Below are 16,350 nucleotides of genomic sequence, written 5' to 3'. Positions count from 1 at the left end.
TTTCAGAAAATAGTTGAAGAAATTTGGCTAAGTGTCAAATTGAAGATCGAGCACCATTCCTTAAAGCTGAAGCAATAATCCAATGAAGCTCGAGCCTTGTTCCTAAAGCTCGAGCCCGAACCTCAAAGCTCGAGCTCTACTTCCTAAAGCTCGACCCTTCCATGATAAATCAGATTTAAGTTACTGGATTTTTCTTTTTTAAAGTCGTCTCTCATTCTAGATGGGCCAAAAGACCTGAAAGCCTACCAGACCTTTATTTTCTTCTATAAAAGAAGGCATAGGCCATGATAGAGGGGGTCCCAAATTCCAAGTCCCTTTTCTCATGTTATTTAGAAGGCTGATACTGTGGTGGCTTTTAGGGTTTCCATAACCTTAAAAGGTGAAGATCCTGAGAAAAGAAGTGTCGATCGTGACGATGGAGATGACTATAATATAGATGATATTTGACATCATCATGAGTAACTAATTCCTCTCTTAGGGCACTGATGTAACCCAATCTAGTTGATTGTTTTAACTCTGGGATATTTTTAATAAATATTATGTTTTTTATTACATGACTATGAGCAATTGAGACAACTCAATTAGATTTAATGTTTTAAATAGTTTTTGAATTGTTATTACCTTATCTTAGATATAACTGTCCATTTTCTATTCTCAACCAATTCTTAGTGAACGGTATCTGGCAGAGCCCTGCCGGACATAAGAATAGAGGTCATGTAATGGTGTTCCAACATTTTTTATAAAAGAATATTTTCATAGTCTATGCTTAGGAAAGATGGATTGTTTACAAAGTAGTTAAAGTAGTTAGAAGTAGGTAGGTGGATAGTCCATGCTAATTGCAGATAGGTTATAGTTAACTGCATTTTATAAAACATCTTTCTTTAAAACCCGAATTGAACAAATGTTATTGAGTTCAATTCATTTAAAATATAATTCAATTAAATCCCCAGAGTTGAAATAGTTAACCATAGTACGAAGGTTGTGGTGAAGTCAAAGCCCTAAGACCTCTCTCTCTGATTACTTTAGTTTAATTTTAATTTATAATTGTGACAACCAATCAATCAATTCAACCAGTTACCTATAAACCAATAAAGGTTAGTTAAAAGCAGAACATAATAACTCATCTCCCTGTGGGTTCGACACCCTCTCTATAGTGCTATCCTACAAAGATTCGTACTATTGCGAGTGGTTATTTATAATTGAAGTAAAAACTGACACAACTGTGCATAGATGTGTCACATACCCAACTTGTCGATTAAAGTATTGAAACTTCTACTTGGTATTGCCTCTGTCAAAATATCTGCTAGCTGGTCCTCAGTCTTTACAAAAGGCAAACTAATTATTACACCTGTTAGTTTCTCTTTGATATAGTGTTATCTACCTCAACATGCTTTGTACAATCATGTTGAACTGGGTTATGTGCAATGCTAATGGCAGCCTTGTTATCATAATAAAGACTCATAGGTTTTCAAGGGACAGAAACCCAACCATCAAGATCTTCATCCATAATAGTTCTTGAACCCCATGGGCCATAGCTCTGAATTTTACTTTTGCACTTGATCTAACTACCACATGTTGCTTCTTACTTCGCCAAATTACTAAGTTTCCACCTACGAAAATAATGTATCTAGAAGTTGATCTTCGATCAATTATTGATCCAGCCCAATCAGCATCTGTGTAACCCTCAACCTCTAGATGTCCATGTTTAAAAAATATTAGACCTCTACCGAGAGTAGATTTTAGATACCTGAGAATCCGATATACAGCTTCCATATGAACTTCACTAGGTCCATGCATAAACTGACTCACCATACTAACCGCATAGGCGATGTCAGGGCGTGTAAAAGATAAGTAGATTAGTTTCCCAACTAGCCTCTGGTACCATTCCTTATTTGTGGGAACTTGATCTGTATATTCCCCTGATAAGTACACAAAGACAAAACCTATTATTTTATGCACAAAAAATAAACATTTAATTAGTCTTTATATTATTTTAATGTTCTTATATTTGGTTTTTATATTTTGTAGGCATAATTTCATAAAAAGAAGAAAAGAAACAAAAATGGAAAATAAGTGAAGAATTGGTTGCAAAAGGACAATTATATTTATTTATAACCAAAAATGTACGCAAGGAGGAAAGTTGGTGTGTTATACAAATCTCTTACTAAGAGGTTAGTTCAAAACCAAGTTACAACACAATATGTTATATTTTTGTTATACATCCACTCACATGCCACATCAGAATTAACGTCCAATCACTGCCATGCCACCACCTACCTGTGCCACGTCAGCTATATTATGTATAGAGATGTGTGTGCACGTAAAGAAGAGGAGAGAGAGAGAGAGAGAGAGAGAGAGAGAGAGAAAAAAAAAAAAAAAAAAAAAAGGTCAGCAAAAGTAGTAAGAAAAGGTGAAGTGGAGATATAGAAATGCTCAGATTAAGGTGTAGCAATGTGGCATGAAGGAAGAAAGAAGCCAAAGAAGCCAGTATTGATTAGAAGGCAGCAAATGGGGATACACAATTTTGGCTATAAATAACCGACTCTGGAGCCTTCAAAGGGAGATAGAGATGGATAGAATAGATTCGTAGAGAGTTTTTCTTCCTTGTTCTAGTTGTAATTTCCTTCTTGTTGCGAAATCAAATAGAAAATACAAGAAATAGATCAAACACACACACAACAAAACACACAGATTTTACGTGGTTCACCCAAAATCTAAGGCTACGTCCAAAGGTTGCAGGGATTTTACTATGATGATCAAAAAACAACAACGAATACAGAGAGTTCAGAATGAATAAATACCCTCGCACTAGGGCAACATAACAAGTGCAGAAATAACCAAAATACCCTCCAAAAAGTTAGGCCTTGGTGTACAATATCTATCAGGCTCCACACTACCCATCAATCTCCCACTTGGAGACTGATAAACATCAAACTGTCAACTCCCATATGCCTTCATACATAGCAAAACACCACAGCAACTCACTCCTTTATCCTCAAGCTTAAACACCATTCGAAGCTAAACAAAGCTTCAGTTTCTCAATTGTCACTGCCTTGGTTAACATATTTGCTGGATTTTTACTCCCATAGATCTTCTAAAGTGATAAAACTTTATCCTCCAAGTGTAAGCGTATGAAATGGTACCTCAAATGTATATGCTTTGTTCTAGAATAAAACGCCGGATTCTTAGCAAGATGAATAGCACTCTGACTATCACTGTACAAAATGTTATTTTCTTGCTTCTTACCCAATTCTTCTAAACAACCCTACAACCAAATCATCTCCTTGTTAGCTTCTATAATTATAACATATTCAGCTTCTGTGGTCGATAGAGCCATAATCTTCTGTAACTAAGAGACCCAACTCACTATTGTACCACCCAAAATATACACATACCCCGTAGTACTCTTCCTATTATCTACATCAGCAGCCAAGTCTGAATTAACATAACCATACAATACAACCCCTTGCCTAGTAAAACATAGTAATGTTTCTGTAGTACTCTTCAAGTATCCAAGGATCCATTTTACCGCCTCCCAATTATGCTTGCCTGGATTACTCATGTACCTGCTCACAACTCCCACCGCATGTGCTATGTCCCGTCTGGTACAAACCATGGCATACATTATGCTGCCAATAGCTAAGGCATATGGAACTCTTTCGATGTATGCTCGTTCCTCTTCTATCTTGGGCAACTGTTCCTTAGTTAGTCTGAAGTGACTAGCTAATGGGGGTGTTCACTGGTTTTGCATCTTGCATGTTGAACCTGCTAAGAACCTTTTTAACATACTCTATTTGTGATAGCTTTAGAGTACCACCCACTCTGTCTTTGCAAATCCTCATGCCAAGAATCTGTTTTGCTTTACCCAAATCTTTCATCGCAAAATGCACAGACTATTTCTTCAGATTTTTAATCTCCTCGAGACTTGACCCAGCAACCAACATATCATCAACATATAATAGTAAGATAATGTAGCTGTTGTCAAACCTCTTAACATAGCAACAATGATCTGCATAGCATCTCGTGAAACCATTACTGCATATGAATCCATCAAACTTCTTGTACCACTGTCTGGGGCCTATTTCAAACCATACAAGCTCTTTTTCAGCTTGCATACCAAACAACGCTTTTTTAGCACTGTGAATCCCTATGGTTGTCTCATATAAATATCTTCCTCCAAAACACCATGCAGAAAGGCAGTCTTCACATCTAACTGCTCTAAATGTAAATTTTCTACAGCCACAATTCCAAACACCAATCTGATTGTAGTCAACTTCACAACCAGGGAGAAAATCTCAGTGTAGTCAGCACCATGCTTTTACAAAAATCCCTTCACAACCAATCTGGCTTTGTAACACTTGTTGCCATTATGTTCCTTGATTCTGTAAACCCACTTGTTATGTAAATCCTTCTTGCCCTTTGGTAGTTCAGTTAGCTCCCATATCTAATTTGACATGAGTGAATCCATCTCATCCTACATAGCAGACTCCCATTTGGTTAAATCACCAACCTATACTGCTTCATCATAACTCTTTGGTTTACCACCATCAAACAACAACAAATAGTGTAAAGAAGGCTCGAAATACTGCATAGGTTTGGAGACTCTGGAGGACCGTCTCAATGCAGTAATAGGTGTGCCTTGTTCCACCCGTGGAACTATATGTTTCTGGATTGTTCTGAACTCTCCTCTGCACATCTTCCTTGGAGATTTCCTCCAACTCAACAAACTCATCATTTTCAATATGAGTACTTGCATTAGTAGAATCTGATGCTAACCTATCTTTATACATTAGTTTCTCATTGAACACAACATCTCTACTTCTAATTATCTTTCGGTTTTGATCATCCCAAACTCGATCATCAGTGCCATACCCAATAAAAGTACTTTTTTTTGACTTTGGATCAAGCTTGCTTCTAGCATCAAAACTTATATGTACATATGAAACACATCCAAACACTTTCAAATGTGAAAGATTTACCTCTTTTTGCTCCAAGCCTCCTCTGGTAAGCCTCCATCCAAAGGAACAGAAGGTCCCTAATTGATCACGTATGCTGCAGTGTTAACTACATCCCAAAACATCTTAGGCAATCCAGCATGTATCCTCATACTCCGAACACGCTCATTCAAGGTTCTTCATGTGTTCCGTAACCCCATTCTGTTACGGGATTTTAGGAACAGTCTTCTCCATTCTGATCCCATTAACAGCATAGAACTCTTTGAAGCCTCTGTCTTTATACTCACCACCATTATCAGACCTCAAACACTTCACCTTCAAGCTTGTCTCATTCTTCACCATAGCCTTCCACTTCTTGAAAGTATCATATACTTCAGATTTATTTTTCAAAAAATAAATCCATACATTTCTTATAGAATTATCAATAAATGTAACATAATATAATGAACCATTAAGAGATTAAACTGGAGAAGGCCCCCACACATCTGTATGAACCAACTCTAATTTTTCTATCTTAGGGTGTCCTGCCAACTTTTAAAAAACTGACCCTCTTCTGTTTCCCAAAGATACAGTCCTCACACAAACCAATTTCAATTGATTTAATACCCAGCAGTTTTCCTTTCGACAGAAGTACCTTCATCCCCTTCTCACTCATATGACCTAGTTTACAATGCCACAGGTTTGAATCTATGCCAGCATCAACAACAACAATGGCATTCTTGGTGTTTGTTGTCATGTATAGAGTACCTATCTTGCTTCCATGAGCCACGACCAAGGATCCCTTGGTGATTTTCCACAAGCCACCTACAAAATTAACTGCGTGCCCATCGTCATCAAGTTGTCCCACAAAGATCAAATTTCTCTTCAAGCCAGGAACATGCCTCACATTCTGAATCTTTCATACAGTCCCATTAGGTTACTGATCCGAACATCACCTTTACCCATAATATTCAAAGGCTCATCATTAGCCAGATAAACCTTTCCAAAATCACCACTAACATAGTTCTCCATGATTTCACGATGTGAGGTAGAGTGAAAGGATGCACCTAAGTCTAGAACCCAAGACTCAACCAGACTATCTACAATCAAAATTAAAGCATCAACAATCTCTTCTCTGACGGCATTTACAGAATCCTATTTTCCTTTGCTCTTCTTCTTTAGTGCTCGACACTCAAACCTTAAATGCCCTATCTTTCCACAGTTCCAGAAAGATCTAATTTTTGACTTGCTTATGTGTTTGGATTTGGATTTATTGCGATCTGAGTCTGATCTTTCAGAAGTTCTTCCTCTGCCCTCGGTATTCAAAATAGATCCATATGATTCTCCTATTTCCCTTCTGCGAATATCTTCGCTGAGGATCCAGTCTCAAACATTTTCAAACTTCAATTATTATTTTTTTTTCCCTAAAGAACTACTCACTGCTGTAACAGTACCGTTCCAGTTTTCTAGTAAAGAGGATAAGAGAAGCAATGCCTTAATCTTATCATCAAACTTGATCTTTAAAGAGCTTAACTGAGTCGTAACAATGTTAAACTCATTCAGATGGTCAGTCACTAAAGCGCCTTCTGACATTCTTAGGTTTAATAATCACTGTATCAAATATACCATATTAGACGTAATGGGTTTCTCATACATATTTGATAAGGCAGTCATCAAACCTGTTGTTGTCGTCTCCTTTGCTATGTTGAAGGCAACATCGCTCGACAGTGTCAATCAAATGACCCCTAGTGCCTACCGATAAAGAAGAGCCCAATCATCATCCTTCATCTCTTCTGGTTTCTCTCTGGAATATGGCTGATACAACTTCTTCTGATACATATAATCCTCAATCTGTATCTTCTAGAACCCAAAATCTGCACCATTGAACTTTTCGATCTTGATCTTTCCTTTATCTGTACCCATTGCTCCCACTCGAACCTAAACAAAAAACACAAGAAATAGATCAAACACACACACACAATAAGAACACACAAATTTTACTTGGTTCACCCAAAATCTAAGGCTACATCCAAGGGTTACAGGGATTTCACTATGATGATCAAAAAATAGCAGCGGATATAAAAAGTTCATAATGAATAAATACCCTCGCACTAGGGTAACATAACAAATGTGGAAATAACCAAAATATCCAAAAAGTTGGGCCTTGGTGCACAGTTTCTATCAGGCTCTACACTACCCATCACTTCTCAATTAATGCATTGTTGTTTTATTACTTATTAATGTAAGAAATTTCTAACATAGATAGAAACATGGTTCCAATGCATAAATTTGATAAAAAAGAAAGACATACCAGATATAGAAACTCGTTGAGGATATTACAGCGGAAACGATCTTCAACCCTCTCCTATGTTTGCAAAAACTGGATGATGGACTCCAGGACTATTACGCATATATATAGTGAGGGTTGGGATCGTTTCAATTCATACGTGAAGAGATGTGTTGGTTTCATCAACCGACACAACTCTTTATATGTGACTATTTATTCTAAGGGTGCAACCTTTCTTATATGCATATATAAACAATATATTTAATTAATTATTAATAGACTACTAATTTGCTTACATTCTCCCACTTAGTCTAACAATAATTAATTACAATTACTTCTATATCAAAATGATCATTGAGTGTACTACAGAAGTTAATCCATATATTTATAAAAAACACCTCTCCATCAATTTAGAGTACCTTCGAGTTTACTAATATGGGATCAAGGGCGTCATTATATCATTAATGATATAAGACATCAAATGTCATTGATGCTAACAAACTCAATTCCAACGTCACATATATTTTGCATGTGCATCTATTCAATACAATATTCATGCCATGTATTGGTCCTACCGTGTCTCAATAAGGACACACCGTGTCTCAAAACTAGACACTTAAGTCACAAATTTTTCATACACATGTGCACTAATATGAAAAATCTAGTAAATGAGGATAATAACTGTGATGACAAAATAAAATTATCTTTACCTGAGCCAAATACAACCTCCCACTAACTAAGTAAATTAATATTGTCAAAGAGAAATTTGCATGCTTACTATACAACATTAGTGGCAAACCCTTAGTTATGAGATTAACAATCTTTTGTTGGGTATCAATGTGCTCAATCAGACACTAGCTGGTTATGTATCCTCTATTTCACAACAAGGTATTAACGGTCATATTTTAGACTAACTTAAACTCTTGTTGTTTCTTTAATACAAGACTGTAGCGGTATTGACCTGAAGTCCAAAATTGATATTTTATAAAGCATGAAATGTGGCCTTATAACATGAAAATAAACTCCGTTTCTATCACTTATCATAACAGTAAAACAATACTTGAAGTGGATTTGTATACTGTCCTGACAACCAGCAAAGTCAGTTTTCACCACTCCTATAAAGATATGGTTTTTAACTATTTGCAGATACCTTATAAATTTCTTTGCTGCTTACTATGGATCCAAACCAAGATCAATGTGATATCTGTCTATCATATGCTATTTTATAGTTAACCATATACAAAACATGAGCATATATTAGATTTCCAAAGGCGTAAAAAATGCCTTTTACCTAATTCTGCTCTAGATATTTTCTTGGTCCTTGGATTACCAAATTTCTCAACTTTTACAATAGGTACAATTCTACCTCTATAGTGTTATATGTCAAATACTTTCAGAACTCTATCAAAGTAGGTTCTTTAATTGTGACAATTCAAAATTTCACGAGATTTATTTAGGTGAAACTTAATGCCAATAAAAAGGCTTCACCAACACCTTCATCTCAAATGTTTGAGAAGTTAAATTGTTTAATCTCATGTACAATAATGTCATTGTCATCCATATTTAACACTGAAAATGAATTTTACTCCCACTGACTTTGAGAATAACTAAGGCCACACATTTACAGTTTAATTGATGGGAAGGTCAACTAAACTTTCCAAAGTTAATTAAATAATGCCTCAAAATAATTCACTCTGAATGGGATCAACATAACATATAATTATCTTTCCTTTGGGCCAAATTATCATATATTAGTCTCCCACTAGTGAAATAACTTTCACCTTTGAAGCTAATTAATCATAGAAAACACAATAATAACTTATACTCCTTTGTGTGTAGTGAGTCATCAGTTGTGTCTTCTACACTAACTACCTCAATCCGCTTAGTTGAACAAACTCAATGACCCACCTTTGGGCTTGATCATTGCTCGTCTTTACTAAACGCCAACACAATCCTTTAACTTTAACAAAATAATAATTTTGTCACTAGCTACAAATATCATTAAAATTTTCATGAGTGTGCCACTTTGGTGACTAAACACTCGATCAAACTTAACGACACTTGTGCTTAGGATCGCAAAATGATTCAATTTTCCCAAATGAATCAAAATACCATATACATATTATGCAATAATTTATAACATGAGACATATGCATAATTATGTATATAATTTCAATAACATGTATAATTTCATAAACTTATATGATATGAAACTTTAAATTAATCATTGGTTATGCCATGTATATCATCAAATATATCAAACATTCAACCAGTGATGATAACTTAAGGAAAATGACATATTTATGAAAATTTATATTTAAGGGACAAAATAAGATCTAAAATTTTCAAAACTTATACATATTATAAATAATAAATTAAATTAGCGACCCTTATTGATAGAGTAAGTAGGGATGCATACAACACATGACTCTAGGTGGAAAGACATGACTATTGGTTTAAATTCAAAAGACATGCATGTTGGTTTAACCCTAAAAGACATGACTATTGATTGCAACTCAAAAGACATGATATCTATTGGTTTGAATTCAAAAGACATGCATGTTGGTTTAATCCCAAAAAACATGATTATTGATTGCAACTCAAAAGACATGATATACATGTATATATATAACGAATCAACGTTAGTAACCCAAACTAAAACATGTAATGATACGTTCAAACATATAACCCTTCACAATTGGCATATTAACTACATGTTGTTGTTGTCATGCACACTCCATTTGAGTTTATAACAAGACAATTGAGTTTATAGCAAAACACCTCTACAATACCAAGCGCATAACTCTTGGTGCATAAACCACAAAGCCTACGTACCAGTGCATGCATGCATGACTCTGTAGGTACATAGACATGTCTGTTGGTTCAAATCCAAATATATATATATGTGTGTGTGTTTGTTTGGTTTAAAACTAAAAAGACATGTATGTTGGTTCAAACCCAAAACGATATGATTATTAATTTGAACCCCAAAAGTTATGACTTTTGAGAACATTTGTAACCCAAACAAAAATATGCCATGGTACTGTTTCACTCACAACCGTCCCTTACAACCGATTAAGTACATGAATGTTAAAGATTTGTGTTGATATGTCTAACGTGATATGCATGGATACCAAAGAAGAAATTACATTTACGTCACATTCACGTTATTGTCTAACATTACAGAAACATTATAGTAATATAATGTTACAATAAATTTATTGACTTTTCTAAATAGGATTCTCTTTAGGATGAGTTATTCATTCTAAACAAATTAGAGTGAACTCATAATAAATAATTGCATGTGTAGAAAAGTATTCATTTTTTTGTCATCAACACCCCAAAACAAAAAAAAATGTTGTCCCAAAATGACATTCACTCTATTGTCAAACACATTCATGTTGTTGTCATGCACGTTTGATTATTATTATTATTATTTTTCATAAATTGCTTTAGATTCTTTGTGCAGTATAATGAAGAAGTCGACCAAAAAAAAAAAATTGTATATCTAACATCATAATATTAATAAACTTCTTTAAGTCATGTTTATGTTGTGTTAAATACTTAATCAAGTGACTTTAATAATTAGAGATATATTGAGTACCACTCATTGTGAAAAATATGGTACAAGAAAGAAGAAGAGATTGGTAAATTAAGCTCAATTGAATAATACCAAAGTTGCACTACTATAACTCCTCTCCAAAGTTAGATTAAGAAAAAGAGGATAAATCATCAATAATGACTTCAAGGAGCCACGAAGGTCTATTGCAAAATGAGACACCAAACCAACTAAAGACCCAAATTAACTTTCAATATAAATTTTATATCTTCAACAACAATGGATCAGATGTCTTGAGGTAACTCCTCTGTTTTCTATCACCTTTTCAATAAACCAACTAATATTTGAAAATTAATTAATTTTTGTTTTTTTAAAATAAATGCTATCAAATTCAAACTACAAATTCTATTACAAACTTTAGATAATAAAGTTAAAAAGTATCTCCATAAACACTAGCATTAGAAAACTTGAATTACTCACCCTAAAAGTTTTTGATATAATTATGTACATTAGTGAATTATGATGTAAGGCGTGCTGGCTAATTGTAAAGAATCTAAACACGCCTGAAATCCTCCTAATTACATGCATGTGAATCTAGCCCTTTAGTCATATCTAAATCTATGGCATGAGAATTTTCTTTTCTTTTTTTTCATAATCCCAATTTTTGGTAGAAGAAGTGTTTGAATGTGAATGTAACTCCTTAATTGTTAAAACTTGGTATATATGAAACTTACATAGGTTTGAATTTTTTCATTTATTATAATTAATTACACTTGACATATCCAAAATTGTAAAATATGCTAACAATTTATATATACGGATAAAAATGGCACAACTGTTGACTTTGATAATGAAAGATATATTACTAAATTGGTTATATCTACTATCATTTATTTTCATTGAAAAATAAAATTTCAATTCTAATTTCATTAGAGAGGTGATTTAATTTAATTACGTAACCATCAATATGAACAACGAAGGAGAATAGGAATTTGGTTTAAAAGGTGTTTGAATGTAAAACTAATTATTTATCAACAATAATCTATCCAGTTTTAAAAAATATTAGTAATTTGTTTAGTTTACAAGAGTGTTAAAATATATATAATACTTTCTCAAGTCCAATAGAAAGAGATATATATGTGTATATATATATACACACACACATGATAGTAAAAGAAAAAGAAAAAAAAAACCTGAAACTCATTGGGTGATGCATCATTGAGGCCACCATCCATATACTGTGTTAGATAACCCTAAAATTGCAAACATTTATAAGTACAATAAGGAATACAGAGTTAGAGTTTCACATGAAGATTTCTAATAGTATTTTCATGAAAGAGGTCAATGATTGGATAATGTTAAATAGAGATGATCAGGGGGTGTTCTTCTCTTTTTAATCTTTCTTTCTGAATGATTTCTGCAGCTCTTCGTCAACAAGATTCAATCAACAATTCCCAAACTTCTCGTCTTTGTTAACAACCATCTCTAGATCTCGTTTTGTCTTTCTTCTATTTCAATGTTTTCGTGCCAAAACTTCCTATTGAATAAGTCCTTTCCTGACTTATATATAACCGTAACACAATCTACCGATCGATGTGCAACTTTTGTTAAACATTTGTGTTCCCTTAAAAAAGGAAAGTCATGAACGTATGTGTCGCTTGAAGAAAGGAAGCAATGTGCAGTTAGATCAGTATAACGAAACGTTGCGTGTTTCTAAATTAAATTATTAAAAACAAAAATTTAATTCAAAAGATATTAATTCATTGTTTTATTTGAAATACAAAATAATATAAAAATGTTAAGAAATATATAAATAATAAAAGGGTAAAGTACACAAACACCCCCTGAGGTTTGGCATAAGGACAAGTAGATACAAGTTAGCCTATTTTTGGACAATCACACCCCCTGGTCAAAAATTTGATCCAAACAGCCCCTTAAATTTTGTAAAAAGTCAAGATTGCCCTTTAATATTTTATTAATTTAAATTATAAAATATCAAAACTTTTAAATGACTCTTTTACCCTTATACATTTATTACACCAATACATACATATATATATATATATATTTATATTTATATATCTATATGTATATTGTAAACCTATCAAACCCAGACCCGGCCATGACACCACTTCCACACCTTCCAACCACCGGCCGACGAGTGGTTCACCATCTCCTTCGTTCACATGTTGGTTACTCCTTTCACCGACACCTTCATCCTCCAAGAAACCCTCAAATAACTCCTCAGCCGCCGCCGCAAGTTTCTAGCGTGAAGCAAACAGATCAAGGATTGACAAAGACATATTCCCTACGCCGGCGTCTTTGATTCTTGACGGCGGCAAAGAGTTGATGTTTGAGTGTAGAGCGAAGCTTTGAGTATGGAGTGATTGCTGAAGGAGGGGCGTTTGGCTTGACTCTACAATTGGTTCCGTCATCTTTAGATCTGGATAATGTGGACAGTTGAGGATGAAATCGGTGGTTTCGCCGCCGATAAGGGTTGCTGTGAGCTCTGTATGTGAGAGAAAGCTTGTAGATGTGGCCGTTGTTGGTAGGAGGTGAAGCCGGAGCAAGGGTTAGCAAAGGTGGCTTCGGTCGGTTTCTAAGGCCGAGAAATTGAGGTGGTTAGCACCGGCGGCAGATGGTGAGCACCACAACCTCATCTGTAACTTACAAGGGTTTCATGAAGGAGGTGGTGAACCCCAGCGACAGATGGTGAGCTTCGAAAAAACATCGCTGAAGAAGGAGCGCGTGAAGGTGTGATGATGATGAGCGTGAAGGGTGAACCCCGATGGCTGAGGTGTGATGATGTGGCGGCGGTGGCGGAGTTTGAGGTGTGATGTTGGCGACGGCGGAGGGGTGATGTTGATGGCAGTGGCAGTATATGTAGTGTGTGTATATACACATACAGATGCTTCTGGGTTTCGCCGGCAATTTCTTTCGCCGATGCTTCTGGGTTTCGCTGCCACTGTCGCAGTCATCGCCGCCGCCACCCCCACTGTCGCAGCCATCACCACAATCTCTCTCCTATCTTCTTCCTCTCTTTCCTCTTCACCTCATCTCTTCAACTAAGGCCGCCCCTCTCTTCCCCCTCTCTCTACACCCACCATTACAACCGCAGCCACAACCACCATCCATCTGATCTCCCTTTTCTCTCCTCTGGTGAACTGTATAAGGCGGGTTCGGGTTTGGGTTTGGGTTTGGGTTCAATCAAAGGGTATTTAAGTCAATTAAAATGTTAATTTTATTTGAAAGGGTAATAAGGTCAATTCACCATCTTCGGGGTCTCTTTGTCCATTTTTCAAACTTGAAGGGGTGTCATTGTCCAAAAACAGGCTAACTTTCCTCTGCTTGTCCTTTCCTCAAACCTCAGGGGGTGTCAATGTACTTTACCCATAATAAAAAAAAAATGTTTAAATTTCGTATCAGATATCTTATCTTATCATAAAACCAATAGATGTAAAAGTTTTGTCAAAGTTTGTGTCCTTTGGGAAGCGTGAAAACCATTTAAATTTTTTTTAATTAAAATAAGTATTTTAAAGTGTATATAAATATTATACATTGAATCCACTTTTATTAGTAGTATAGATATATATATGAATATCAATATCTTTGCATGCACATAAATTTTGAAGATCTTAGGCATACATTTTTGTAATACAATATAATTGTACTAAAATATTTGATACTTTCACGCATACATAGTGTGTATATATGCGCGTACATGAAAAACAGAGTATATATATACATATATATCTGTGTCCTTTTTCATCTCAAACATGTATTGCATATAAATTTCATACTATACCATTAACAATATATTGTTAACAAATAAATCAAATTTATGCATTAGAGTCCATGTTGGCTCTGATACCACATGTAAGAAATTTCTAACATAGATAGAAACATGGTTCCAATGCATAAATTTGATAAAGAAGAGAGGCATACCAGATATAGAAACTCAGGTTGAAGATATTACAGCGGAAACGATCTTTAACCCTCTCCTATGTTTGCAAAAACTGGATGATGGACTCCAGGACTATTACGCATATAAATAGACTACTAATTTGCTTACAATCAATTCTTGCTCTCAATATATATACTTGAATTTTCTTATTCTAATATTGCTTTAAATATTTGTTTTCCAATATTCATTTATCTATGATTTGAGTTAATTCTAGTTAGTGACAAACTCCAAAATCAATGTTTTAAAATCTCATTTTCCAAAACAAAAACTCACTTGAATGCGTGGATCGACCACACTTATTACTAGACATTTTTAGTTAAGTGATTGTAGGTTTTAATTTTACGTGGAGTGTATTTTACAACGACAAATCCATAAGTACATACCTATCATCCCCTAACTTGTGGTTTTGCTCAATTGGAGTATCTGCTGGTTTGCAAGCTAGCGTCCCAGTTTCAGTCAACAAATCCAAGACATACTTCCTTTTGGAACAGGAAAATACCATGCTTTGATCTGGCCACCTCAATACCCAAAAAATATTTCAAGTACCTAGATCCTTCCACTCAAATTCCTTGGCTAAAAATTCTGGAGTTTTCTAACCTCTTTGTCTTTATTACCAGTAACCACCATATCATCCACATAAACTATTTTCAGCTCATGTTATGAGCGTCATGTAGTAATTACAGTATGATTGGCCATCTTGAACTTTTGTTCAATTCTTAACCTTTCATGTATTCGTTCGTTTTCAAACTTCAACAATTGTCCTCCTCTTCTTTTATCTAAATCTTCTTTCTGCTTTCAAATATTGCTCTCTCTAAACTCCAACGAAATACAGGTTTACAGGGGAAACACAACCAGGTTTGAAGGCGTGCAAAGATGCTGCAAAGAAGTTGATCGATCTAGGATTAGTCTTTACACCGGTTGAAGATGCTGTTCGGGATACAGTGCAGAACCTCAGACCAAAAGGCTTCCTGGAACAAGGGAACTGACCGTCTTAAATCGTTTTGAAGTTGGAGTTCCCACAATTTTTTTTTTAGTTAATTTAGAATAGAAATGACCGCAATAAAATTACAAGGCCATTATCCAGTGTTTATCATTGAACCAAGCTATATCTCTTATGAGTATAATAAATTATTTCTTGGTGGTTTAGTCAGTTCATTGTTACTTAATTTGTGGTTCCAAAAATAACTTGAAGGTTTGTGTTGATTATCCATTTTTCTCATTGGAGAAAGAAAGTCGTCTATTTTATCATACCAACGTGGTACCTCTTGTTACTTCTGATTCTTAGTGAATTGTTAATGGAATTCGTTATTGAATTTTTCTCTCTATCTGTGTGTGTGTGAGTGACGACTGGATTGCATTTTTTGTGCAAAAATTTACTAAAGGGATGGTATGATCTCTCCTTCAAAGAGAAAAGTTGAAAGTTCGAGACCTGTTAAAGGATAATATTGTGTCTTGTAAATTGGAGACAATCTTCTTGCTTCCCAAGATATAATAATTTCAAATGTTAGGAGACTTGATAAAATTTAGGGAAGAAAAAAAAAAGGCAGAATAAGACACCATAATCACAACAAAACAATTTAAGCCTGTTCAATCATTGTTGGAAACC

This window comes from Cornus florida, unplaced genomic scaffold, assembly GCF_030987335.1.
Source record: "Cornus florida cultivar Cherokee Brave unplaced genomic scaffold, ASM3098733v1 CherokeeBrave_3.0.0_Hap2_Chr03, whole genome shotgun sequence".
NCBI lineage: Eukaryota > Viridiplantae > Streptophyta > Magnoliopsida > Cornales > Cornaceae > Cornus > Cornus florida.
This window is presented reverse-complemented; position numbering follows the sequence as displayed.